This window comes from Pseudophryne corroboree, chromosome 8 (assembly GCF_028390025.1).
Source record: "Pseudophryne corroboree isolate aPseCor3 chromosome 8, aPseCor3.hap2, whole genome shotgun sequence".
NCBI classification, from domain to species: domain Eukaryota; kingdom Metazoa; phylum Chordata; class Amphibia; order Anura; family Myobatrachidae; genus Pseudophryne; species Pseudophryne corroboree.
This window is the reverse complement of record NC_086451.1, coordinates 215,924,455-215,951,202: the sequence shown is the minus strand read 5'-3', so window position 1 is coordinate 215,951,202 and position 26,748 is coordinate 215,924,455. Positions and strand designations below refer to the sequence as shown.

The window sequence follows — 26,748 nt, the reverse complement described above, 5'->3', positions numbered from 1 at the left end:
TAGCCTCTGTATCAGCTCCACATGCAGCAAGATATATATTAAACCTTTGCTTAAATCTTTTCCAGCTTTCAGACAAGTTACCAGACATCAGCATGCCGGTTGGAGGAGCCAGTTTATCCATGGTTACTCACTGTTTGAAGAGAGGAGCACACGGCAGGCTTTGCAGACACTGAGTATCACAGCCTTACAGACTTCTGCAAGATTCTTTCACACTCAGAGAGCACTAGCAGTCCAAGTTAAACTTCTTCTGACACCATGTTTTGTTCATATGTTTGTAAATCCAGTCATAAGGACACAGACATGTGAGTTCACTGCTGTGCTGTTTATTCCCTCTCCAACTCCAGGCACACTGGACCACCCACTTCCCAGCATCCCCCTGGTCCCAGGGACCATCACTGAAGATTCAGGCTTACACATATTAGTAAGGGAGTGTCTACAAATATTAAGCATTCTAATACACTAACATCACAGCTGGGAGCTCCTGTTGGTGGACACTGGCAGCTTGTCTCTACTGTGCCCAGAACCAGAGATATCAGCCTTCCAGCAGCTGGTCCCTGCTCCAGCTCCACATGCCTAATTTGCAGTTTTATATTTTCGTTGGTGGATTACTCTGGCTTCTGAACTCTGATGCCTAAGTCCCCAGTACCTCCTGAAAGATGGGACTCTAGTTTTTTTTTATCCAATGTAAAGCTAAGAAATCTTTTTCCAGGAACTGGCGATATCTGCAGTCAAGCATGCTGCCCTCCCACTGGAAAATTAGGAATATTAAGCCCACTTCACTATCCACCCCTCCCCTGCGTATTAAACACCCCCTACCACCTTGGAAGTCATGTACCAGGGCCCATCATTCAGCCCAATGTCCCTTCTACAGTTTAGTGTTCTCCCTCTCACCGCATCTCCCACCATCTGTGCAGTAAAGGAGTAATTAGCAGAAATTACTGCTCCAGGTCCTACATGCTGAGCGGAAGATAGAACACCCCCTACCGCCCGCGGGACATCAAAGCTACCACTGATAGCACCCCCCACCCCTATCACTGAAGGATAGGTAGGGGTCCCAGTGCATTGCTTTGCCCAGTGGCCTACACTGCTGTTAAGACGGCCCTGAGCCCATATACATCCAAATTGTCTTCCAACGAGTACTAACTGCTGTAATGTACTTCAGCAGTTATTATCATCCTGGGATGTAAGTACCAGGCCCGGATTTCCAACAAGGCAACTTAGGCACCAGCCTAGGGCCTGGCGGGTCCCAGGGGGCCTGTGGCCAGGCTCCACCAAATCTGGCCCATCCATGATCCATCTTAAAGGCTGGCTTCAACTAAAATGTTTTCCAGAGACTCAGTAATGGGCTCAGACCAATATTAATATCACTAATACCGGCACTGAGCTCTGTTACTGTGCTCTGCAAAGCATTCCTCACAACTGCCATTTGCAGAGTTTCCAGGACGTTGTAGCTTATATACACTCGCTAACCTCTTGTCCCGCTTTGCCTGTGAGCTCAATCTCTGGCTCCCCCAGAATGAGCACGAGGAGTTTTACAAACTTCCCCATGTGTCTTCTTTCCCACATTACCCCAGAAGCTGTCAAAATGAATTACTCATGTTATTGGGATCTGTGCTGTAATGTGTTGGTTATGTCTGTTGGTATAATGTGATCGAAATCTATATAACATGATGAGTATCCTTCTATGAATAATTGTTATTAGGAACCACGTTGGTGTAAAATAATGGACATCTTTGCTGCTATATTGCAAGTGGCACCACTACTGGTGTAATGTGAAGGGATACACAGCCAATATAATATGATGCGCTCCTCTGGCAGTGTAATGTGATGGGTACTTTTACGAGTATTATATGAAAGCCATCACTGCAGCTGGTATAGTACACAGTTTGTTTGGGTTTTTTCCTGTCAGGGATCAGTGTTTTTTTTCTTCCAGTTAGGGCCAGTGTTTTTTTTTCCTGTTGGGGGCCAATGTGCTATTTTTTTCTGTCTGGGGGGGAAGGGGGGGATGAGGGGGGGAGGGGGGGGAAAGGATGCGTTTTATTTATTCCTGTCAGGGGAAAATGTGTACCTGTTGGTGGCCACAGTGTTTTTTTTCCTATCAGGAGCCACTGTGTGTTATTTTTTTCCTTTTGAGGCCAATGTGTTTTATTGTTTTCTGTAATATAAGGCAGTCCTGTCCACTCCCCACCTACCACAAAAAAAAAAAAATCTATTGTGCATACATACAGTATATATATATACACACACACATACATATATATATATATATACATATACATACAGGTTGGGTATCCCAACTTGGGACCAGAAGTGTTTTTGATATCGGATTTTTCCATATTTCTGAATAATTGCATACAATAATGAGATATCATGGCGATGGGACCCTAGTCTAAGCACAGAATCCATTTATGTTTCATATATACCTTGTACACACAGCCTGAAGGTAAATTTTAGCTAATATTTTTTTATAACTGTGTATTAAACAAAGTTTGTGCACATTAAGCCATCAGAAAACAGAGGTTTCACTATCTCAGTCTCACTCAAAAAATTCTGTATTTCGGAATATTTGGATATGGGATACTCAACCTGTACAATATATATATATATATATATATATATATATATATATATATATATATATAGAGAGAGAGAGAGAGAGAGAATTGTTGTGCGTCATCTGAATATGCCACAAACCTCACACTCTACCCCTGCACATTCTGAGTACCCAGCATGGAGTGGGTGTGTGTCTCAAGTCGAATGATGACAACTGGAAAACATAGGGTGCGCTGCCTTCTGCATGAAGACGGATGGATGATCAGCGAAGACTGATGGATACTCACATTAGTAAAAGGCAGTAAAAGGTTAGCTGGTGTGTCTCACTCAGAATCAGGCCCAATAGCATAATAACAACTACAGCACGTCACCTAATTGAACTGTGATCATGTGACATTTATGTGAAATTAATAAGAATTAAAATACTTTAAAAAACCCCCACTGTTTACGTTTTCCATATAATATCAGCGAGATCCAAGCAAAAGCATAGGCAATGTAACTACAAGACTTTTTACATTTTGCAGGTACCTGAATACTACAAAGAACAATCAGATTGTTATCATCAAAGAAATATCATTATAATAGGCAATAACAAAGGCAGCATTGTCAGGCAGCGAGGTCACACCCAAACACAGCCAGGCAAGTATTCCCATAGTGGTTACAGCTAAAAAACAACCTACACAACTCAACAAGTCAAACCTTGTGCATGCAGAATATCCACAGCACAAAGTGTGTGTGGGATATCTATGGACTGATTGTTATGTATTGTTAACTTGGCAGTGTTTCAGTTCCCCACTGATAATCAGACATATGACCCAAGAGCAATGTAGTCTGCAATGTACTATATAGGGAAGGGGGAAAGCACTGAACAAGTCACGGCACCTCCTGAAAGTGCAGTACTGCCCATATTCATTTTATAATTGTTACTTCTTTACCAATGACGGCTCTATAGCGCCCTGTGCCACCCCCTGAAAGTGCAGTACTGCCCATATTCAGTTTATAATTGTTACTTCTTTACATTGGTGCAAGTAGAATTTTTTTCTTAGTGGTACGGATAGTAAAATGGGTGTGGTCACGTGTCATGAGGGGGCATGGTCACACAAAACTGGGAGAGTGGCTACATGACAATAGGGGCATGGCCACATTATGCCACACACCGTAATGCCCATTATACATTATGCAACACACCTTAATGCTTATTACACAATATGCCACACACTGTAATGCCCATTACACATTATGCCAAACACCGTAATGCCTATTACATATTATGCCACACACAGTTATGCTACTGACACCATTTTATGTCCCACACACAAAAATTCCTCTTATAAATTATGCCCCAACGGTGGGCTGGTGGTATTTCTTAATGGTACTCCGTACCACCCGAATTTCAGCACTGCTTCTTTACCAATTACGCAACTGGACTCTGGAACACCCTGTGCTGCCCTTGCTCATAAGCGTATGACATAATGATGTTGCGCAGAAGAGGGGGGCCGCCACCACCGGGAAGTATGCTCCAAGTGGCTGCACAAACTGCAGGGCTTCTGCCTGGAGCGTCTAAATGATGCTCTGGGCAGCACCGCAACAAAGATACTGGCTGTAAGGTGCCATTCCAGTCACCCTGCTAGCCAGAAGCAAGGGCTATGGGACAGCAAAGGTGCCGCCCCCAGAACTCTGTGCAATTGTTGTAGCAGTGTCCCTAGTTGTGGCACTGTTCTTTAATAAGCATCAACTATCTGTAGCTAATAAAAATCTGTAATATACTCAAAAAGTGCATTACCAAAGATACTCAGACATTATGCTGTAACAATCTGAGAAAAGGTGGAATTCTTGTATAAGTGCCACAAAGTTTCAAACACTTTGGACTGCTTAACGCCCATGAATGAAAAGGAGCCCCAAAGGTTGCTAGGCTTTTCAAGCTTTTATAGACAATTATTCTCAGTCCAATTACACAAAGAAATACTTCACAGTGGTCATTAGAAGCAGACCTGCTTCTGTGCATTACTTCATTTCTCCTCTTTTAGTACATCGCAACGCTGCTCTTTCGCTTGTTGCAGAAGTCAGCGCTGCCGTTTCCGCTGTTAGAGTAATTTATCTCATGGGGTTGGTGAGAAGTTGGTGATATTCTGCATTCAATGTACTTTTCTACTTTTGTCTTCAGACATTGCCTTTGAGAATTCAGATGTTGGGCAAAGAGGACCTAATACTTATAAAGTATGTTTTAACAGAATGGAGACATCACTTCAAAAGTTCTACTTTCTGTTCCCTGTGTAACCAATTTAGAATTTATGTGGATACAGGACTTTTCACATAAACTCAAAAATGAAACAATTAAAAGAAAGCATTTTCTATTATCATATAAACACAACAGATACTAATGTTTTCTATATAAAGCCAGGGTCACTGGCCGTGGATCAAAGTCCAGTGTTAAGAAAATGCTAGAAATAACCCATCAAGTAAGAAAGCATCAAAGCAGACTACAACCACCAACATATTCTGCTGCACTATATATTTGTATAGGCCAAGCTGATTCTGCTAGGTAACTTGATTGATTGACTACAACCACCAACATATTCTGCTGCACTATATATTTGTATAGGCCAAGCGGATTCTGCTAGGTAACTTGATTGATTGATTGATTGACTACAACCACCAACATATTCTGCTGCACTATATATTTGTATAGGCCAAGCGGATTCTGCTAGGTAACTTGATTGATTGATTGATTGACTGATTGATTGATTGATTACAACCACCAACATATTCTGCTGCACTATATATTTGTATAGGCCACGCTGATTCTGCTAGGTAACTTGATTGATTGATTGATTGATTGACTACAACCACCAACATATTCTGCTGCACTATATATTTGTATAGGCCAAGCTGATTCTGCTAGGTAATGCAAATTGAAACATTATTGCATAGTATGTGATTCTGAAGTACTTTTTTTTAGTTTAGAATGATATAGACCCAGTTTAATCTTTGTGGAATGCCTGGTTGTTTTTCTAAATTAATTTATTGCCTGGCACTTGAGGGGGTGGGGTGTGGTTACAGATTTCAATTATTGGTTTCACTTGTATTAGTCCTCTACTTAAATCCAATGGTGTAGGTTGTGCAAAGCCGTTTGGCTGTGCATCTATGATCTAAGCGTGCATTTTTATCAAAGCGTGATAAAATTGACACACAACTGCAGCGTTCCAACAGCGTTCAAACAAAGTGAAAAAGAAGGAAAACAGAAGCACACCAATCTAACAAAACAAAGAAACCAGAGGAACTAATAACAAATGTGAGTCACTTACTCTTCAGACCACTCACCTCCTGATTGTTGCATCTGGATAAATAGCACGGAACTACCTTACTTGGACATTTCATAAACCATCCATTTTACCAACAAATGCTTGTATCTATATTATTGGAATTTTGTTTTTCATGCACAGCTGCACCAATGCAATCTTACCTACAAACACCTAAAAAAATCTTACAGAACCACCATTGCTTCTTAAACCTCACAATCTTTTCATTACATACGGTCCAAATACATCTCAACACCCACTTTATCTACACTTCTGATTCATTTCATACTAAATCTACACCCATTGAGCCGACACTGCTTTTCTCATCTGCATTTCTGCAATTCTTCGGCTCTGAATCCCTTACAGCCTCCACTCCTACTTCCACTTTCCCTCAACCTATTTGCCTACTAAACACTATGTCAAGGCTTTCTTATACTCCCCACATTACTCAGTGTCTATCTAATCATGCGTCTTTATCCTTCCCCCCTAGTCTCCTACACCTCCTGCTCCCTCCCCTCCTCTGTCTCCCCTCCATCTATCTGTATACTTTCCCCTCCTTTCCTGTTACCCCACTTTCACTCACGTCTACCCCATGGTCCTGCTACCCCACAACTCAGCCCTGCTCCATCCCTCCCTTCCCTGTCACCTCCCCACACCCCCATCCACATCACACTGACCTCCCTCCCAGCCCACCTCCTGCAGTTTCCCCTCCTAGCTCTGGCACCATCACTACTCTCTCATCATCCCTGCACTCAAAGTTAATCTCTCCTCATCGCTTCAGCAACCCTGATAATCTCATTCACATCTCTCCCACAAACTCATACCCCCTATCCTGTGCCCTCTGGAATGCCAGATCTGTTTGTAACAAACTGGTCCCCACTCATGACCTTTTCATTTCCAACTCCCTACACCTACTAGCCATTACTGAAACTTGGATTACGCCCTCTGACACTACTTCTCCTGCTGCTCTCTCTGCTGGGGGCCTCGCATTCACACACACACACCCCGACCTGGGGGTCGCCATGGGGGTGGTGTTGGGGTCCTTTTACCTTCTAGTTACTCCTACCAACTCATACCACCAGAACCATCCCTTACATTCTCTACATTTGAGGTCCATACTATACGCCTCTTCCAAGCAGTCCATCTTAGAGTAGCTGTCATTTACTGCCCCCCTGGCGTTGCTTCCAAATTCATCGTCAACTTTGCTTCCTGGCTTCCTCACTTCCTCTCTTCTGACATTCCTTCCATTATCCTAGGTGATTTCAACATCCCTATTGACATCCCCACACAATCCCCTGCCTCTAAACTCCTTAACCTCACCTCTTCACTTGGTCTTTCCCAGTGGACCTCCTCACCTTCCCATGTGAATGGGAGCTCACTGGATCTGGTCTTCACTCACCGCTGTGATATTTCTGATTTTTCAAATTCCCAATTTCCCCTCTCTGACCACCACCTGCTCTCCTTTAACCTATCTCTCTCGACTTCCCCATCTCTACCTTCCAAGGCTACAATCACTAAGCATAACATTGAGGCTATTGACACCACATTCCTTTCCTCCCTGTTTGACTCACTTCTCTCTCCTATTCTCTCTCTCTTATGCCCTGAACAAGCCACTTCCATATACAATGCATCCCTTACTTCTGCTCTTGACTCTGTTGCTTCACCAACCACTATTCACCCTCGCAAATTAACACCTCAACCCTGGCACACCAAATGCACCAGATATCTGCAAAAATGCTCACGTACTGCTGAGCGACACTGGAGGAAATCACGCTCTAAGGCAGACTTCCTCCATTTCAAACTTATGCTCTCATCCTTCAGTGCTGCCCTTTCTCTTGCTAAACAGTCATACTTCAAGAACCTCATCTCCTCCCAGTCTTCCAACCCCCGGCGCCTCTTTGACACTCTCAACTCACTCCTCTGCCCACCTCCACCTCGTCTCCCTTCCTCACTCTCTGCTCTTGACTTTGCCACTTACTTCACATCCAAAATTGACTCCATACGTAAGGACATCACATCACACCAGACCATCAGTAGCCAGCTTTCCCCCATCCCTTACCACCCCTCCCCATCCCTCCCACCTACTCTGACCTCTTTCTCCCATGCAACTGGAGAGGAAGTCATGGCCCTCATTCGTTCCTGTCCCCTCACCACCTCCCCACTTGACCCTATCCCCTCCTGCCTCCTCCGCTACCTCTCTCCTTCTGCTTGTTCCCATCTTTCCCACCTTCTCAATCTCTCCCTCTCATCAGGCACTGTCCCCTCTGCCTTCAAGCATGCACTTATCTCTCCTATTCTTAAAAAACCTACCCTTGATCCAAACACTCTCTCCAACTACCGACCCATCTCTCTCCTCCCTTTTGCCTCCAAACTCCTTGAGCGTATTGTCTACAACCGCCTTACTGCCTTTCTTTCCTCACACTCACTACTTGACCCATTCCAGTCTGGCTTCCGTCCTCTCCACTCCACTGAAACTGCCCTTACAAAAGTATGCAATGACCTCCATGCTGCTAAATCTAAGGGACACTACTCTCTACTTATTCTTCTTGATCTCTCTGCTGCTTTTGACACTGTGGACCATCCTCTCCTACTGCAAATCCTTCACTCCATTGGTCTGCGCGACACTGCCCTCTCTTGGCTGTCTTCCTACCTCTCTGACCGTTCATTCTCTGTCTCTTCTCATGACTCCACCTCCCCCTCACTTCCACTAACTGTAGGTGTACCCCAAGGTTCTGTCCTTGGTCCTCTCCTCTTCTCTCTCTATACGTCCTCACTAGGTAAGCTCATTAGTTCTTTTGGTTTCCAATATCATCTCTATGCTGATGACACCCAAATCTATCTTTCCTCTCCAGACCTCTCCCCTGCTCTCCTCACTCGTATCTCCAACTGTCTCTCTGCTACCTCTTCCTGGATGTCCCAGCGCTTTCTTAAACTTAACATGTCTAAGACCGAACTGATCATCTTTCCTCCCTCCCGCATAACCTCACCTCCTACAATCTCATTATCTATTGATGGCACTACTATCTCCTCTAGCCCCCAAGTGCGCTGTCTTGGAGTAATCCTTGACTCCTCCCTCTCCTTCAAACCACACATTCAGCACCTCTCACAAACCTGCCGTTTTCATCTAAAAATATCTCCAGGATCAGACCCTTTCTGACCCAGGATGCTACTAAGACTCTTATCCACTCACTGGTCATCTCCAGACTGGATTACTGTAATTTCCTCCTGACTGGCATTCCTGACAAACACCTCTCTCCACTCCAATCTATCCTCAATGCTGCTGCCCGGCTCATTTTCCTCACCAAACGCACTACGTCTACCTCTCCTCTCCTATGCTGTTTTCACATCGCAAAACCTGCTTTTGAAACGTTTCTTTAAACGGTTCTTAAAACGGGTCTGAGCAGTTAAACCCCCTTCACATCGCATGTTGTAACCAGTATATTACCATTTCATTACCGTTTTGGTACCTTTCACACTGAACCCGTTTCACCCATACAAAACAGTGGTTGTCATTTTAAATGTTTATTTCCTGCTTCTGCCTGGTGACATCACACATGGAGACAGCCTATTACCTTCTGGGGCTTGCAAATACCGTTTCAGACCCTTTACACTGCACAATTAAACGGGTCTGAAACGGGTAGGACCCTGCTTTTTTACCATTTCAAAATGCCGGTATTTTGTAAACGGTAAATTGAAGGTGACCCTTTCACATCGCAGCTCGAACCGTTTAGGAAGCCAGTAAAAATGGCAAATTACCGGGTACAAGCTGCGGTGTGAAAGGGGTACTACTAGACCTTCACTGGCTCCCCTTCCCTTTCAGAATCCATTTCAAGCTTCTCACACTCGCTTACAAAGCCCTCACCCACTCCTCTCCCATCTACATCTCTGATCTTATCTCCCTTTACATTCCCACACGTCCTCTTCGCTCTGCTAATGCACGACGACTTTCCTGCCTATGGATCACCTCCTCCCACTCCTACCTCCAAGATTTTTCACGTGCTGCACCACTTCTCTGGAATTCCCTACCTCTCCCCTCAGACTCTCCCCCTCTCTACAAAACTTCAAACGGGCTCTCAAGACCCACTTCTTCACCAAACCCAGCCAAATCTCATCCTAACCCTCTGTTCTACACTCTCCATGTACCCCATCTGTGTCACCCCTGTCTGTCTACCCCTCCCCTTTAGAATGTAAGCTCTCACGAGCAGGGCCCTCTTCCCTCATGTGCTTATCCTTTCTTACTTTAATAATCTTCAACTGCATCAACTCCAGCAGTCTTCTGCCACCTGATACTTATTCCAGTGTCATCTGTTGATGTAACTATATTTATTTACCCTGTACTTGTCCTATACTGTCATCAACTGTCAGTTGCTGTTTTCCTGTTTGATTATTCATGTACTCTGTAATTGGGCGCTGCGGAACCCTTGTGGCGCCATATAAATAAAGGATAATAATAATAATAATAATAATAATAATAATAATAATATTTTACTGTGATGTAAAAAGGAAAGAAACAAAAATGAATGTGGGAGGAAGTTCACTGAGCTGCCAAGGTTCCTGGGAGAACAAGACCAATATTTTTGGTTTGGGTTTATGCAGAATGCCATAAACCAGATGTTGTTTACCAGCATATTTATCAAAATTATTATTATTTTTAAATGCAATAATTTTAAATTGGTTTTTCATTTTGTATTTTAAACCATAAAACAAAACCACTGAACAAGAGAGAAAAAAAACAAAACAAAATAATAAAAGAATAAAACACAAAAATAAATTCCAAGCATGGGAATACGCAGATTCCCAATTAAAACAATACAGTCAAAATAAGAGCGATGTGCCAGCTCATCTCTTTGAACATACATTTGTAAATCAGGAGAAATGACACATATCAAGACAGGTTATTCAGATATAGTGATCAAGTACTTCACAGATATCCAACCAGCTAACTATAATTATACAACACCTATCTTCAAGTACGGGCAAATGGGTGGCCGGCCGCGGGTCCCAAGGGCGATATACGAGAGGAAGACTCACCATTGCTAGTATAAACCCCTCTTACATAACTCTACATGTTCCCCACGGAACGTGGCCCACCTCACCAGCACACCCCCATATTAGTCACACATTGATGAGTATTCCGTCACTATGGTTCGTTGAATTAGGAGAGCTGAGCCACCTGCCCCACAGGTAGTGGTACTTTTTCCTTGCTTTCCTGGCCATGTATACATATTTCTCGTGAGTGGCCAGTTCATTAACAAGCGAAACCCACGACTGTACTGTGGGAGCATCTTTAGCCAGCCATAGTCTAGCGACACACACCTTAGCTAGAGCACACAGATTAATCAGATATCGTTTGCTAGGAGCGTCCAGGGCATCTTCCTCCAAAGCCGACAACACACACACCGCCGGGGTACACACAACCGATGGAATTCCAGTCGACACTATGACATTAATAATACCAAACTAGAATACTGCTATCCTACGGCAAAGCCAAATAATGTGCCAGTAATCAGCATCCAAACTGCTACATTTAGGACATCTGGTAGAATGAGTACCGCCTATGCGGGCCAATCTCACCGGTGTCATATACACTCTATGTATAATAAACAATTGGATTTGCTGATATCTAGTGGTGGTGGTAGACAACCGTGGAGAGCATAAAGCTCCCACCCATATCTCATCTGAAATTGGTCCCAGGTCGGATTCCCATTTATTTCTAAGAGAGGACAACGGGTCAGAGTAGTGAGATTGAAGCATACTTATATATATATTTGAAACCAAATGCCCGTCCCCCAGACTCAGCAAGAGTGATTTCATTGGGGAGTCTAGAATCATCGGAGGGGTATTAGAAAACTGTACATTAATCGCATGTGTCAGTTGTAAATACAGATAGAAGTAAGAAGAGGGTACATTATAGTCCTGTTGGAGCTGCTGGAAGGACTTCAAGATATCGCCATTGTACAAGTGCCCCAGGGATGTTACCCCCACCTCCCCCACACCGCCCTAACGTGGAGCGAGGCTAATTCTGAGAAACCAAGGACATTATCTAATGGAGTGTCTGGGTCTGTACCTTGGCCCCGCAAGGCAGCATGTACCTGATTCCATACAAGAGTGGCCTGTCTTATTATAGGGACCTTAGATAGTTTAACACTCCCACAGAGTAGCATCTGTAACGGCGTGCCATCAGGATACTCCTGCAGAAACATTTGCGAGTGTACAGTGAGACTACCGGAGTCGTCACCTATTCCCAAATATGTGCTAATTGCGCTGTGTAATAGTAAAATTTAAATATAGGGAGGGCCATGCCCCCTGCCGATCTTGGTCTAGACAAGGTGTCAAGCTTCAACCGCGCTCTCCTGCTAGCCCAAATCAAGGAAGACAGTAAGCTGTCAATTTGCCTGAATATTTTTAAGCCAATACATATAGGTGACTGCTGAAGGACATAGAGGAGCTTAGGTAGATACACCATTTTCACCAAGTTGACCCTACCAGTAATAGTCAGATGCAAAGTCCCCCAAAATTTAACTTTCGAACGGAGATAATCAACCAGCGGCATAATGTTAAGAGAGACATAAGTACAAGGGTCGTTCGATACCCATATACCCAGATTTTTGAGTCTACCCACCTAAGTGGGATATGGATCAATGGGGCTACTGGGATTGGACCCTAAAGTAGAGTGATATTGGATTTGTCCCAATTTATTCTGAGCCCGGAGAAGTGTCCATAGGTATTTATCATATCCAGAATTATAGGCATAGAGGAGACATAATCATCAACAAATAGCAAGAGATTGTCAGCATATAATGCTATTCTATCTTCCCTTGCGCCCACCCTAATACCCAGAATATCTTGACTAGCTCTAATCAAACATGCCAATGGTTCAATAGCAACGGCAAACAAGGTAGGGGACAGAGGGCTGCCTTGTCTCATTCCCCTGGACAGGGGGAAGGAACGTGATACATATCCGTTCACTGAGACCCTGGCCATGGGCAGAGAATAAAGCAATTTAACATATTTAATAAAATTGGGACCCATGCCAAATCTACTCATAGTTTCCCATAGGAAGGCCCACTCCACCGAATCAAAGGCCTTTGCAGCAACCAAAGAGGCTACAACAGTAGAGCAGGCCTCCCCACGAGAAACCTGAAAATGAGTGAACAAGCGCCTTAAATTAACGGTAGTGGACTTACCAGGCATAAAGCCTGTTTGGTCCAGGTGAATGATTTGGGTTATAACCTGATGAGCCTGGAAGCCAGGACCTTGGCCAGGATTTTAACATCCATGGGTAATAGAGAGATAGGACGATATGACTCGACTCTCTCAGGGTCCTTATCCGGCTTTGTAATCACTATGATCAATGCCTCCGTCATAGAAGGGGGAAGCATATTTTGCGCAAATATAGTATTAAATAAATTGAGCAACTGAGGGGCGAAAAATTTTGCGTGTTTCTTATACAACTCCGATGGAATACCATCAAGGCCAGAGGCCTTACCATCCGGAGACGCGGTGATGGCTGCCTCTACCTCTTCCAACGATACAGGAGCATCTAGAAGATCTCTAGCCTCACTAGAAATACAAGGCAACTGGATTCGATCTAAATATTTACACAAAGGGTTAAGTTTCCATACCGCTTGGCCCCTCTGACAGCTTAAGTCAATATGTACCGATACAGGGGAGTGATCCGAAATACCCCTAGTCTCATACTTAACATTATGAACCATAGGCAGGAGCTCCTGAGTGAGGAGAGCCAAGTCTATCCTAGAGAAGGAAGAGTGGGAGTGTGAGAAACATGAATACTGCCTCAGATCAGGATATTTCAATCTCCAGGGATCGACCAAGCCCAGCTCAGAGAAAGTATCTGCAAATGGAGAACGCCTTGGCTGCGGGTTGGAGGATGCCGTAGACAGCCTATCCAGCTCATGATTTAAAACATTATTAAAGTCACCCATACATATAGCAGCCACCCCCGGGGATGCAGCCATGAAAGTAGATGCCTTTTTAAGCACTTCAGATGAGTATGGAGGGGGCACATACACAGCTAGCAACAGTAAAGGAACGGAGTTAATTTTACATTTTAGAAACACATACCTCACCCATTGATCTGTTTGTACACTATCAAGCAAGAAGGGAACAGATTTTCTGATCAAGATCGACACTCCCCGGGACGCTGCGGTGTGCATGGAATGGAAAGCCCACCCCACCCATGGCTTTTTGAGAGACATAATTCTAGTACCCACCAAGTGGGTCTCCATTAAACACATTACATCCGATGCATATTGTTTGATCTGTCTAAGGACCAAAGAGCGCTTGATCTTGTCATTGATCCCCCTCAAGTTCCAGGACAGAAACCTAACCAAAGCCATAACAAAGCAGCGTGATGATGAAACAGATGACCCGCGAGCAGCCACCCCCAGCACCTATCCAGCAAACTATACCCGTGATTAGCTGTAACAGAAGCACATCAGAAACAAACACATTGCACATCAGAAAATGATAACAAAACAATAAATTCTTAACAAAACCCCCACCCCGTATACCACTAAGAACTTGCAGCATACCTGATTCCCTAACTAACAACGCTCCCAAAGAGCAATCCTTAAAAACGAAGGCAAGAAATACCTTTACACATTCTACAAAGTCAAAAAGAAACCAAAAAGGGGGGCCAAGAATTCAGTGACCTTAAGGCAGGAGAAGCTTCCAGCTAAATTCAAGTCCCCCCCAAGGCCGTCAGAACAACCCCATCTAAATAGCCATTCGGGACCATACAGCGGGACAGATATATCCAGGCTGCCCCGAAGAGAACATATAGAACTGAACAAGGATATTAGCCTGAGGCAACAGTACACAGATATATGGATAGAAGTGAGCACCGTAACATCATATTATAAGCATAACAACAGTTCTTAAGAATATCCCATAATTTTCCCCCGCCAACAGTGACTGTACATCCCTCCCAAGAAACATAGCAGGCAGAAGAGAAACAGTATACTTGCAAATAGAGAAAACCGAAAGCATTAGTTCAGTCAGCGGCCAACGCCCGCCATGCCGGAAAGCGTCTGTCCAGCCACACTGATGCCTCACGGGGAGACGTGAAGAATTTAGTTTCTCCATCAGAAACTACCCGCAATTTAGACGGAAAGAGCATGGCATAGGGGATGTTCAGTTCACGCAGCCTGCGTTTCACGGAGACAAACTGAGCTCTATCCTTCTGAACGTCCGGAAAGACTGAGATCGGAGAACCGTTCCACTTAAGGGGGCCCTTAGTACGGGCCAATTTCAGAATCACATCTCTATCCCGGTAGTGAAGTAACTTGGCAATGAACTTACGGGGAGGTGCCGCTGGTGGTAATGGACGCATCGGAACCCTGTGAGCGCGCTCCACAGCAAAGTGTGAGGTGAACTCCTCCGCTCCAAACGCATCCAGCAGCCACTTCTCAAGAAATTTTTCGGGGGAGGCATCCTCCTCTTTCTCAGGGAGTCCAACGAAGCGGACATTATTCCATCTCAATCTTCCCTCCATATCAGTCATCTTTTTATGTACCTCCGACATCTGTGACTCCAGAGCAGAAGTACGTCTACCAAGTGGCGTAACCGTGTCCTCCAGAGTGGATGTGCGTGTCTAACCTTCACCGACTCTCTCTCACACCCGCTGAAGGTCTTGGTGTATAATAGATAAGTCCGCCTGGACCTGACCGATCCTGTCGGCCAAGCGGGCCTCGCTGGCCGTGACCGCATCCAGCACCTTCTGCAAAGTAGCATCTGTAGCCTCCACAGAAGAGGAGCCAGCTGACGGAGAAGACGGCGGCGAGGTCAACTGTACCTCCCCTCCTTTTTGGGACCGTGTCGGAGGATTTCTGGCAAATTTCTCTAACTTCGCCGCAGCAGATTGTTGTGGTTTGACCATTATGACCAAGCTGATGGCAGAGAGCAGGGAATTATAGTATATCAAAACTGTCCAGCTGCTACGTGTGAAATATATAGTATATCAAACTGTCCAGCTGCTGCCTCGACAAATAGTATATCAAAACTGTCCAGAGGTTGCCGGTGGGGAAGGCAGTATATCAAATCCGTCCAGCTGCAGCCTGTCCAGACGCTGGCCGCAATAACATCTGCAAAGGGCCACCAGGATAAGGTGAAGGTCGACCTGCACTGTGGTATAGTCTATACTATATGGCAGGGTAACAGGGCAGCCCCACAGAGGAGCCACACGCAGCCTGTATATAATATGTGCGTCACCCTTGATGCAGGGAAGCACACACACGGCTCCCCCAGGGTGCGCTCCGTTCCCCCAGCAGTATAAATGTCTCCCCAAGAGGCAGGCAAGGGAGCAGGAGCCATGGCTTAGAGCAGGGGAGAGGAGGCGGGACCCGCGGCAGCGCCGTAGCAGGGATTTCCCCGGACTCAAGCAGGGTCAGGCTGAGCGCACACCAGGGCCCCCGGCGTCCCGGCTCCACACAGCAGCAGCAGCGGACACGGGCAGTGTGTAGGGCGGCAGCGAGGGGAGAGAGGAGAGCTGCGTCTCACGTGGTGCAGCAGGCCCCGGCGCCCCGCTCACTCAAACAGTCCGGCTGCAGTGGGAATGTAACACACGGCTCCCGAACTGACACAGGGGTCCCTCCACGGCTGCACAGAGGTATTGGGGCTATCGTAGCTACGCCCCCCCCCCCCCCCTCCATTTACTAAAATAATGTAAAAGAGGGTGTTTCCACACCCTTTCACATTATTTTAGCATTACCTAAATTTTACTTATGGCCAGTTGGAGAATTCAGAAAATTATCCTCCGAGCCCTTAAATTCAATTTTTTTTTTTTAGTAATCAGATCGCATTTCCCATACTTGCAAGGGAAAATTATATCTACACAAATTTACATTTAAATTGTGAAAAAATGCTGGAGAGAGCCCTGTGATAATAACGCTATCTTCATATAGCATTATCAAGGTTCCCCTACTATATCTCAGCCTTCCCTGCCTGCTGGCCATGAAGGCAGAGTTTGGATTGGGTCCCTGTCATCAGCCAAGTATGTGGACCACAGGCTGATCACTGTGTAAATAAAATAAAAAATAACATATACCTGTACCCAGGGAACAGTGATCGGGTGAGGGCAGCCGGTCAGCTGATCGCTGTGCTCCTGCTGTGACCCCCGATGCAGTAAAGTGAACTCAGATGCTGTGAAGTCGGCATTTCACTCTACCACACCGGGATTACAACAAGAGCACAGGATCAGATGACCCGCTATCCTCACTGGATCACAGATCACTAGTCCTGGCTGCTGGTAAGTGTAAGTGGGGCGTGGGTGTTTGCTGGCTATGGGGGTCATTCCGAGTTGACTTCTAGCTGCCGTTGTTCGCAGCGCAGCGATCAGGCTAAAAATCGGCCAATGCGCACGTGCGACGTACGGGTACAAAGCCCTTTGTGGTTGTGCTCAGGTTCTAGCAAAGTTTTCAGTCGCACTGATGGCCGCAAGAAGATTGACAGAAAGGGGGCGTTTCTGGGTGTCAACTGACCGTTTTCAGGGAGGGTTTGCTAAAAACGCAGGCGTGTCTGAAAAAACGCAGGCGTGGCTGGGCGTTCGCTGGGCGGGTGTATGACGTCAAATCCGGACACGAATAGGCTGAAGTGATCGCAAGCGCTGAGTAGGTTCAGAGCTACTCAGAAACTGCACAAACTGTTTTTGCAGAGCTCGGCTGCACAAGTGTTCGCACTTCTGCTAAGCTAAAATACACTCCCCAGTGGGTGGCGGCATAGCGTTTGCATGGCTGCTAAAACTAGCAGGCGAGCTATCAACTCGGAATGACCCCCTATGTACGCACAGCCAGCAAACACCCTCGCCAACCCCCCTTCCCGGTACCCTGAGAAGTGTGGTAACAAGATTCGCAGGGACAGAGATTTCTCGCAAGCTCTGTTCCTGCATGTGATATTTGATACATAATTGTGATGTATTCAAATATCGCAATTTGAATTTAGGCGAATTGGTCAGATCTCATCCGCTGCAGAGATGCGGATATGCCCCTTAGTCAGAAATCTTGATTGTAATTTGTATTAAAGAATATTTTTAGTGTGGATTTATTTCTTACTTATCTTAGATAGTTCAGTCCCTTTATCTATTCTTTGAATCACAGTTCATTTACATAGTGGTCAGACATTATGAATGCAATGAGATTTTTAGTAATGATGAATAATAAGAAAACTGCAGTTTTAAATTTTTACAAAATAATAACTATGGGTCCTATGCTGAGCTGAACACAATTTACGGCAAAAACTCAAGCATAAATTGTGTTTAAAAAAATATACACTCTACGCAATTTAAGTAAGCTACCCTAATAGGGTTAGATACACTGTATGAATATTGTTTTGTAGGGTTGATCCCCCCTAGGAAATAGAACCCCACTGCTGTCTGGCCTAATGCTGGTTGGCAAAGAATTTGCATCAAACTCTACAAGAGCCTCTAAGATTTTAAACCATGTTACACACTTAGGGGTCACCTTAACAAAAGTGTTGAATCGCGTAATTGTATTAATTATAGTAACAGCAGAGCATGGTCATCTTAATGTCTGGGCAGTCTGGGCAGCTTCCCAGGGCACCACAATTCTAGGGGTCTCGTCGACTCAAAGACCCAAGTTGGGTCAGCGAGCATCTGCCCATGGGCTGCTGCCTCTGGAGCTTCTTGAGAGGCAGGTAGAGAATGTTGTCTGTCTGTTATAATTGTGAATTACTCACACTTCTTCTTCCATTTCCACCAGTTTTTCTTTTCTCTGTGCCACCCCCCAACCCCTCCCCTCTCTCTACCTGCCTTATTTCTTAACACCAAATCTGAAGTTTTCATTTTGTTTTGCCAAAAGTCTAAGGAGGAGATTTATCCAACTTTCTAAAGAGCATAAGTGGCGGCGTTGTCGGAGTCTATAAACGCAGTGTCACTGGCGGCTTATTCATAATGGACATTCTGAGCAATCATAGGGTTGCGACAGATCTTCATCCTATGCTGTGTCTTTGTACGCAAGCGGCTGGATCGGAGAAGACTGAGGTGGGAGTCTCTGAACAAAAGACGGAGGGTGAGACATTGACATATCTTCTTAGATCCGCTGCATACAAAAATTAGCATCCGCCTCTACAGCAGTCCCTCTGTGAGGCAGCAAGTTCCCACTCTGGCCTTACTAAAGCACAAATAAGCAAAATGAGTCATACAGGCATCACAAAGAGGCTTAGTAATCACATGCTATATAAAGGTTTCCTTTATGATGGAGGAGGAGGAGGAGGAGGAGGAGGAGGAGGAGAAGGAGGAGAAGGAGAAGGAGAAGGAGGAGAAGGAGAAGGAGGAGGAGGAGGAGGAGGAGGAGGAGGAGGAGGAGGAGAAGAAGAAGAAGAAGAAGAAGGGGGAGGAGAAGGGGGAGGAGAAGAAGAAGAAGAAGAAGAAGAAGAAGAAGAAGAAGAAGGGGGAGGAGGAGAAGAAGAAGAAGAAGAAGAAGAAGAAGGGGGAGGAGGAGAAGAAGAAGAAGAAGAAGAAGAAGAAGAAGAAGAAGAAGAAGAAGAAGAAGAAGAAACAACATGACGTGTGTGTGTGTGTGTGTGTGTGTGTGTGTGTGTGTGTGTGTATGTGTGTGTGTGTGTGTGTGTGTATTAATTATTTTTGTTTTGAACAATTAACGCTCTGATTGTTTTTAATATTTATTATTAAATAGCATATGATATAGGGGCTTTAAATCTAGCAATAAACAACCTACTCCTATTATTCATGAGGGGGAATAAAAGGCATTGTAATTAGGGCTTGGCATAGCATGCATACTGCAAAGTGTTACTCAAGCGCATGTTTTTAGAGGAATCACCAATGATAACAAATAAAGTAGATGGATTCATGTTGGGACACTGGGGCCTGATTCAGAGTTTTCTGCAAACCTGATTTGTCCTCAATGGAGCTGTAATGGCTCCAGCGTCTCACTTCCCGCGGCCATGCTGCATGAACATATGGCTGGGATTCGCAAAACCGCTGGTGGGTGTCTCATTACAAATCCAGGTGGCTGTAGCATTTGCATATTTCTGCACAGTTGCTGCATACACATTCACACCTGTGACAGCATTGCGGTACAGCTCTGACTTACTAAATGTATATAAAACAATGAGTTGCATCCTACCAGTGGCGGCTCTAGAGGTGGGGCTGGAGCTCAGTCCAAAATTCAAACAGGGGAGACACACCAACTGCCACCCCAAGCACTGCAAACATCATCGGCTGGGACTCACTGGCAGTTGGTGTTGCTTCCCTATTTGAATTTTGGACTGCACTGCAGCCCGGCCTCTGGAGCCACCACTGCATCCTACCAATTGCCATCTACTAAGAAGTTACAGAAAAGTAAGTAGTGGACATGGTTTAAGTCACTATTCTAAAGAGCAGGAGTCTTTTTTTTCTCTCTTACCTGGGAGTATAGAAGGTTTCAGAATTGCCCATTTTAAATGAGAAACTAGGACATACTTGCATTCATTTTACATTTAAGTTCCTGGAAGGAAAGGTCCAGTTGGGAGGTTTGGCGGGGTGGTCTGTTGAATTACATGATCACAGCCCTGCCCCTCACTATACAATGTGATTGCTGAAATTGTGCAGTGGGGAGTGCACCACAACTGGCATCCTCAAGCCCCCAGACCACCAACTTCAAAGGAGATGTTGGCACAATCCAAGAGGCTGCTGTTCTCTTTTGGGTCTCCGAGAGAGATGCTCAACCCAGTTCGCCAAAGTAGCCACCCCACGCGCTGCTTTGAAAAGTGGCATGATGTCACAGTACACCCCTGTTCTCATCACGCCGAGAATGTGCCCATTATTCCGAGAGAAGCTGGGCTGCCCCGAATGACACTGCCTGCACTGCCAGCTCCTCCTCAGAGCATGAGCCTGCTGCTGCACAATAATGTCACAGTGCAGCACCTGGCTCCAAGGCATTTTTGTGTAACATCATGTAAGGGTGACAGCCGGGTGCCATCTGCACTCTCCGCACCCTCTTAGTGATGACTTGGGTCTTCTGAACATTGCGGAACAGGAGGAAAGTATGTGTTCACCCTGTATTCCATACTACAGGACTGAGGGCCTGATTAAGAGGTAGATGCAATTAAATTCTTAACTGAATATTCGGATGCAGCACATCTGCAAAAATATGCAAATGGTGCAGCCACTGGTATTTGTACAGAGAGACGCCCACTGACGTCATCTCTGATCCTCCGCTTACGTACATCTGTCACACCACTGGACCTCGCAAGTAATCTATGGAGCCTTTACAATTATGTAAGAAGATGCGTCGCAGGCAGAGATGCCCTCAAGTCAAATTTGCTCGATTCCAGGCTCTCTTTATAAAGATGGAGGACTACACCACATCCACTTATCTGATTCCAGCAGTGCAGAGCTACAGGTCTTACCAGGGAAAATGAGTAGTATCTGTATAACTGACTACACAGCATCCACTTATCTGATTCCTGCAGTGCAGAGCTACAGGTCTTACCGGGGAAAATAAGTAGTATCCGTATTACTGACTACACCGCATCCACTTATCTGATTTCTGCAGTGCAGAGCTACAGGTCTTACCGGGGAAAATAAGTAGTATCTGTATTACTGACTACACCGCATCCACTTATCTGATTTCTGCAGTGCAGAGCTACAGGTCTTACCGAGGAGAAGGAGTAGTATCTGTATAACTGACTACACCGCATCCACTTATCTGATTCCTGCAGTGCAGAGCTACAGGTCTTACCGGGGAGAAGGAGTAGTATCTGTATAACTGACTACACCGCATCCACTTATCTGATTCCTGCAGTGCAGAGCTACAGGTCTTACCAGGGAAAATAAGTAGTATCTGTATTACTGACTACACCGCATCCACTTATCTGATTCCTGCAGTGCAGAGCTACAGGTCTTACCAGGGAAAATAAGTAGTATCTGTATTACTGACTTCACCGCATCCACTTATCTGATTTCTGCAGTGCAGAGCTACAGGTCTTACCGAGGAGAAGGAGTAGTATCTGTATAACTGACTACACCGCATCCACTTATCTGATTCCTGCAGTGCAGAGCTACAGGTCTTACCGAGGAGAAGGAGTAGTATCTGTATAACTGACTACACCGCATCCACTTATCTGATTCCTGCAGTGCAGAGCTACAGGTCTTACCGGGGAGAAGGAGTAGTATCTGTATAACTGACTACACCGCATCCACTTATCTGATTTCTGCAGTGCAGAGCTACAGGTCTTACTAAGGAGAAGGAGTAGTATCTGTATAACTGACTACACCGCATCCACTAATCTGATTCCTGCAGTGCAGAGCTACAGGTCTTACCGGGGAGAAGGAGTAGTATCTGACTCTGTATAACTGACTACACCGCATCCACTTATCTGATTCCTGCAGTGCAGAGCTACAGGTCTTACCGGGGAGAAGGAGTAGCTGTATAATTGGCTAAACAGAGTTACCAAAGTTCTCAGACCTATCATAATGAGATATGCACATCAACATTATTTAAGGAATCAGTATAACCAAAAAACAAGTTTATACACATTTTAAAGACATCTACTGTATATCTACATGCAGGGTTCTTTTTTTTTGTTTTTTTGCAAATAAATTGATATACTAAAACATGAAACATTAAAGTCATGTATTTACTTATCTGTACACTTCAATCGGAGATTAAATCTACCATTAGGACAGTGAAGTAACCAATCCACAAACGACCCATACTTGTCCCAACGAAACACTCATACCTCGGTAATAATACGCTGTCCATACTGCTTTGTGAACTTAATTATAATTTATAACTAATACACACAAGAACAAGATTCTGCATAGTTACAATTTTGTGCACTAAACAGCATCAGTGTATTCCCATGTCCGTTGCAATAAACAGATCTCTCACCCCCAAACTTATTGTATCCCTTATCTCGGTTCTAGGGGGTCATACCGAGTTGATCGCTAGCAGAAAATGTTCGCTGTGCAGCGACGATGCAAAAAAACGGCACTTCTGCGCATGCGTATGCGGCACAATGCGCACGCGCGACGTACTTTCACAACGGCCGATGTAGTTTCACACAAGGTCTAGCAAAGCTTTTCAGTCGCACTGCTGACCGCAGAGTGATTGACATGAAGTTGGTGTTTCTGGGTGTCAACTGACCGTTTTCAGGGAGTGATCGAAAAAAACGCAGGCGTGCCAGGAAAAATGCAGGTGTGGCTGGCCGAACGCAGGGCGTGTTTGTGACGTCAAAACAGGAACTGAACAGTCTGAAGTGATCGCAAGCTAGGAGTAGGTCTGAAGCTACTCTGAAACTGCACAAAAAAAATTTGTAGCCGCTCTGCGATCCTTTCGTTCGCACTTCTGCTACGCTAAAATACACTCCCAGTGGGAGGCGGCATAGCGTTTGCACGGCTGTTAAAAACAGCTAGCGAGCGAACAACTCGGAATGACCCCCTAGAGTGTTTGAATAGGACAGGTCTAGCCCTCACCCCTTACAGTTCTAAGTTCTGGCTACAACTCCAAACCTCCTTATGGTGTTTTGTCAAGTTTCAGATGTAACTTTCTGACCTGATTTTCCATATTTTCCATTTTTAATAATTGTGTATTCATTTCCCTGGACTTCCAAAACCCATATATTATTTACTATAAATATACAGAGGAAAGCTAAATTAGAAGACGTCCATTTTTGTTGAGAAGAAAATCCTGAAACACATGAAGCATGAACTAAAGATAAAATCACCCCTTACTGTCTCCTGTATGTAAAATCCTGTAAATTTGGTGTATAAACGTATTTTTGCTAATTGTTTTAGCCGAAGAAACTAAAAATACTGGTAAAATAATAATTCCAGATTGCAGAATGTTAAAAAAAAGAGACTATACTGCTAACAGTTTTATGGTCATTCAACAACATGGGAATTTTTTTTTTTGTTGCCTATAAACTTTGAGTTTAAAAAAAAATCATCTTTTTAGGTCTATTATATGACAAAGTCTCGATATACTGTATGGTGCGTGACACGTCAGTGGACTGTGGCAGAGTGTATATATTGCTTTAACGTCGGGATGCTTATCTACATCGATAAGCAACTTTATCACTCCTGCAACAATCTCTCAATCCTGCAACTTTACATGCTTTTCATGCTTATTTGAATTGTGCTAGGTAACAGCAACTTTATCTTTAATTAGTTATTCCTAGGCTATACTAAAGCAGGATTTCACTGTGTATTAGTGGGGGTATAGTGGTCTGTTGATGTTCACACCTAGAGCCAGAGGTGTAGCTAGGCGCCATAGTGCCCGGAGCAAGGACATGTTTTGGCGCCCCCTCCCCTGTACTGAATTGGGGGCCTGCCCAACATGTGGTGGCATGTTATATTTGAAAATAAAAAAAATACTTAAAAATTCTAAATTGGTGACAGGACCTTGTAGCGCTAGGGGCGAAAGTTCCCTTTGAGCATCCCTTTTCCCCCTACCACGTTTAAAACAGGGTCGGGGATTCATGGGGAAGGGATGTGACCACAGAATAGTACCAATTCACATTACACCGCACAGTAGTTTCCGTTAATCACTTTACATCACACAGTACAGACCATTATTCACGTTACACCACACAGTAGAGACACTTATACACGTTACACCACACAGTAGAGACACTTATACACGTTACACCACAGTAGAGCCACTTATACATGTTATACCACAGAAGAGCCATTTATACACGTTATGCCACAGTAGAGCCCCTTATACACGTTATGCCACACAGTAGAGCCACTTATATACGTTACACCACAGGCGAGCCCCTTATACACGTTATGCCACAGAAGAGCCATTTATATATGTTATGTTGCAGCTTTTAATGCAGAGAGAGGTGCTGCAGCATCAATGTAGAGAGAGTTTCTGTAGCAGCTGGGTCAGAGAGGGGTGGTATAACAGTTGGGGCAGAGAGAGGTCTGCAGTATCCGAGGCAGAAAGTGGTGCTGCAGCAGCCAGGGAAGAAAGAGTTGCTGCAGCATCCGGGGCAGAGAGAGGCGCTACAGCATCCGGGACAGAAAGAGGTGCTGCAGCAGCCAGGGCAGAAAGAGGTGCTGCAGCAGTGAGGGCTGCAGGACAAAAGTAACCTGGCTGCACAGCTACAAGCAGACAATGAGACATATAAAGAGGGTGGGCAGAGCTCCGGCATGTGCTGGAGGTCAGTGTCTCCTGCTGTCACCACTGACCTGACTTGTTCACAACCTAGTCTCTGATTCAGTGTGTGCCCCATCTGCGCCCTCTAACTTTTTTGGCGCCCGGAGCTCGCTCTCCACTGGAACCACCCTCGCTACACCCCTGCCTAGAGCCAACCTTTTGTTGTGGGTGAAGTTTGAGAGAGTGTGTGCTGCTAGCAAGCAAGGCTGTATCCATGTGTGCATGTATATTTAATTAGTATAGATCTAGGCTGCAAGCCTCTTAGCTGCTACGTATGTTAGTGCAAAGTATGAGGATATGAAATTTGGAGATATGAGACAAACAGGAGAGAAACAGAAGGACAGCAGACTATGGTCCCCACCTCCACAAAAGAACTGCAATCAACATACTACAGTGAGTTACCTAATCCACTACCATCAACGCCTGCAGCCTGCACAGCATGGACACTGAACTCCCTGTCTGATTAAGTAACAGCCCTACTGCTCTCACACATTGCTTTCTGCTCCTCATTTATACTATCTACAACCACTGTGTAACCATGTTAGACTTTCCGTTCCTTCCATTACTTCCCAAAAAATCCTGTTTGCACTGTCTTTTGCTTTTACTACACCCCACCTTCTCACTGTTCATTCGATATTACACCCTCTCCATTCTATTGCTCAGAACAACACTACTGTACTGGAATTATGGCTCCTCGATCCTGTCCCATACCAATCCTCACTGCCAGGTCTCACCCCCCCACCCCCGATTTCCAGATCACCACATGCACTCAGAACCCAGCAAACCTGATCCCCATCTCCCCTGTCCCCTCCCTTCCTTTCTCCTATGCACTCTGGAATGCTAGATCAATCTGCAACAAGCTGCCAACTATCCACAACCTCTTCATCTCCCACTCTTTTAACCTTCTCGCCATCACTGAAACCTGGCTCCTCTGCTGCCCTCTCCTACGGAGGCCTCTCCTTCACCCACATGGTCAGACCTGATGACCGCCAGGGCAGAGGTGTGGGCATCCTTCTCTCCCCAAATTGCACCTTTCGTGTCATCCCATCTGAGCCCTCCCTCACTTTCTCCACCTTTGAGGTCCACACTATTCGCCTCATCTACCCCATTCACCTCCATGTGGCAGTGATATACCTCTCCCCTGGCCACTGTTCACCTTTCCTTGACAACTTTGCTGCCTGGCTTCCACACTTTCTCTCCTCTGACCTCCCCTCTATCATCCTTGGTGACTTTAACATCCCTATTGACATCACTAATATTCTCACTCTTTCCACCTCCTTTGGACTTTCTCAATGGACCTCCACCCCTACTCACAATCTCGGCCACTCCCTCGACCTTGTCTTCACCCACCGATGTGATCTCACTGATTTCTCAAAAACTCTTCCTTCCCTCTCTCTGACCCCCATCTGCTTTCTCTCACCTTCTCCTCTCCATGCCCAGACCCACCATCACCAGACGCAATCTCGGGTCTCTCGACCCAGCTATCCTGTCCTCCCTCGAGACTTTCCTCTCTCCTCTTTCCACTATGACTTGTTCCAACCAAGCAACTTCCTTCTATAACTATTCCCTAACCGCTGTTCTCGACTCTGTGGCCGTCCCTCTCCTCTGTCCCCCTCCACCGCTCCAAAACCCAACCCAAATCTCACTCTCTGGCGGACTTCCTCCATTTCAAGTTTATTCTCTCCTCCTACAGCTCTGCTCTTTCCCTCGCCAAGCAATCCTTTTTCCAAGTACTCATCTCTTCTCAGTCC

At 45.2% G+C, this 26,748-nt stretch overlaps 1 protein-coding gene across 4 annotated transcripts in view; it reads right to left on the bottom strand.

Moving 5' to 3' along the window:
* Positions 1-26,748, bottom strand: part of STARD8 (StAR related lipid transfer domain containing 8) — a 443,153-nt gene that overhangs the window by 231,720 nt on the left and 184,685 nt on the right. The window lies entirely within an intron of this gene.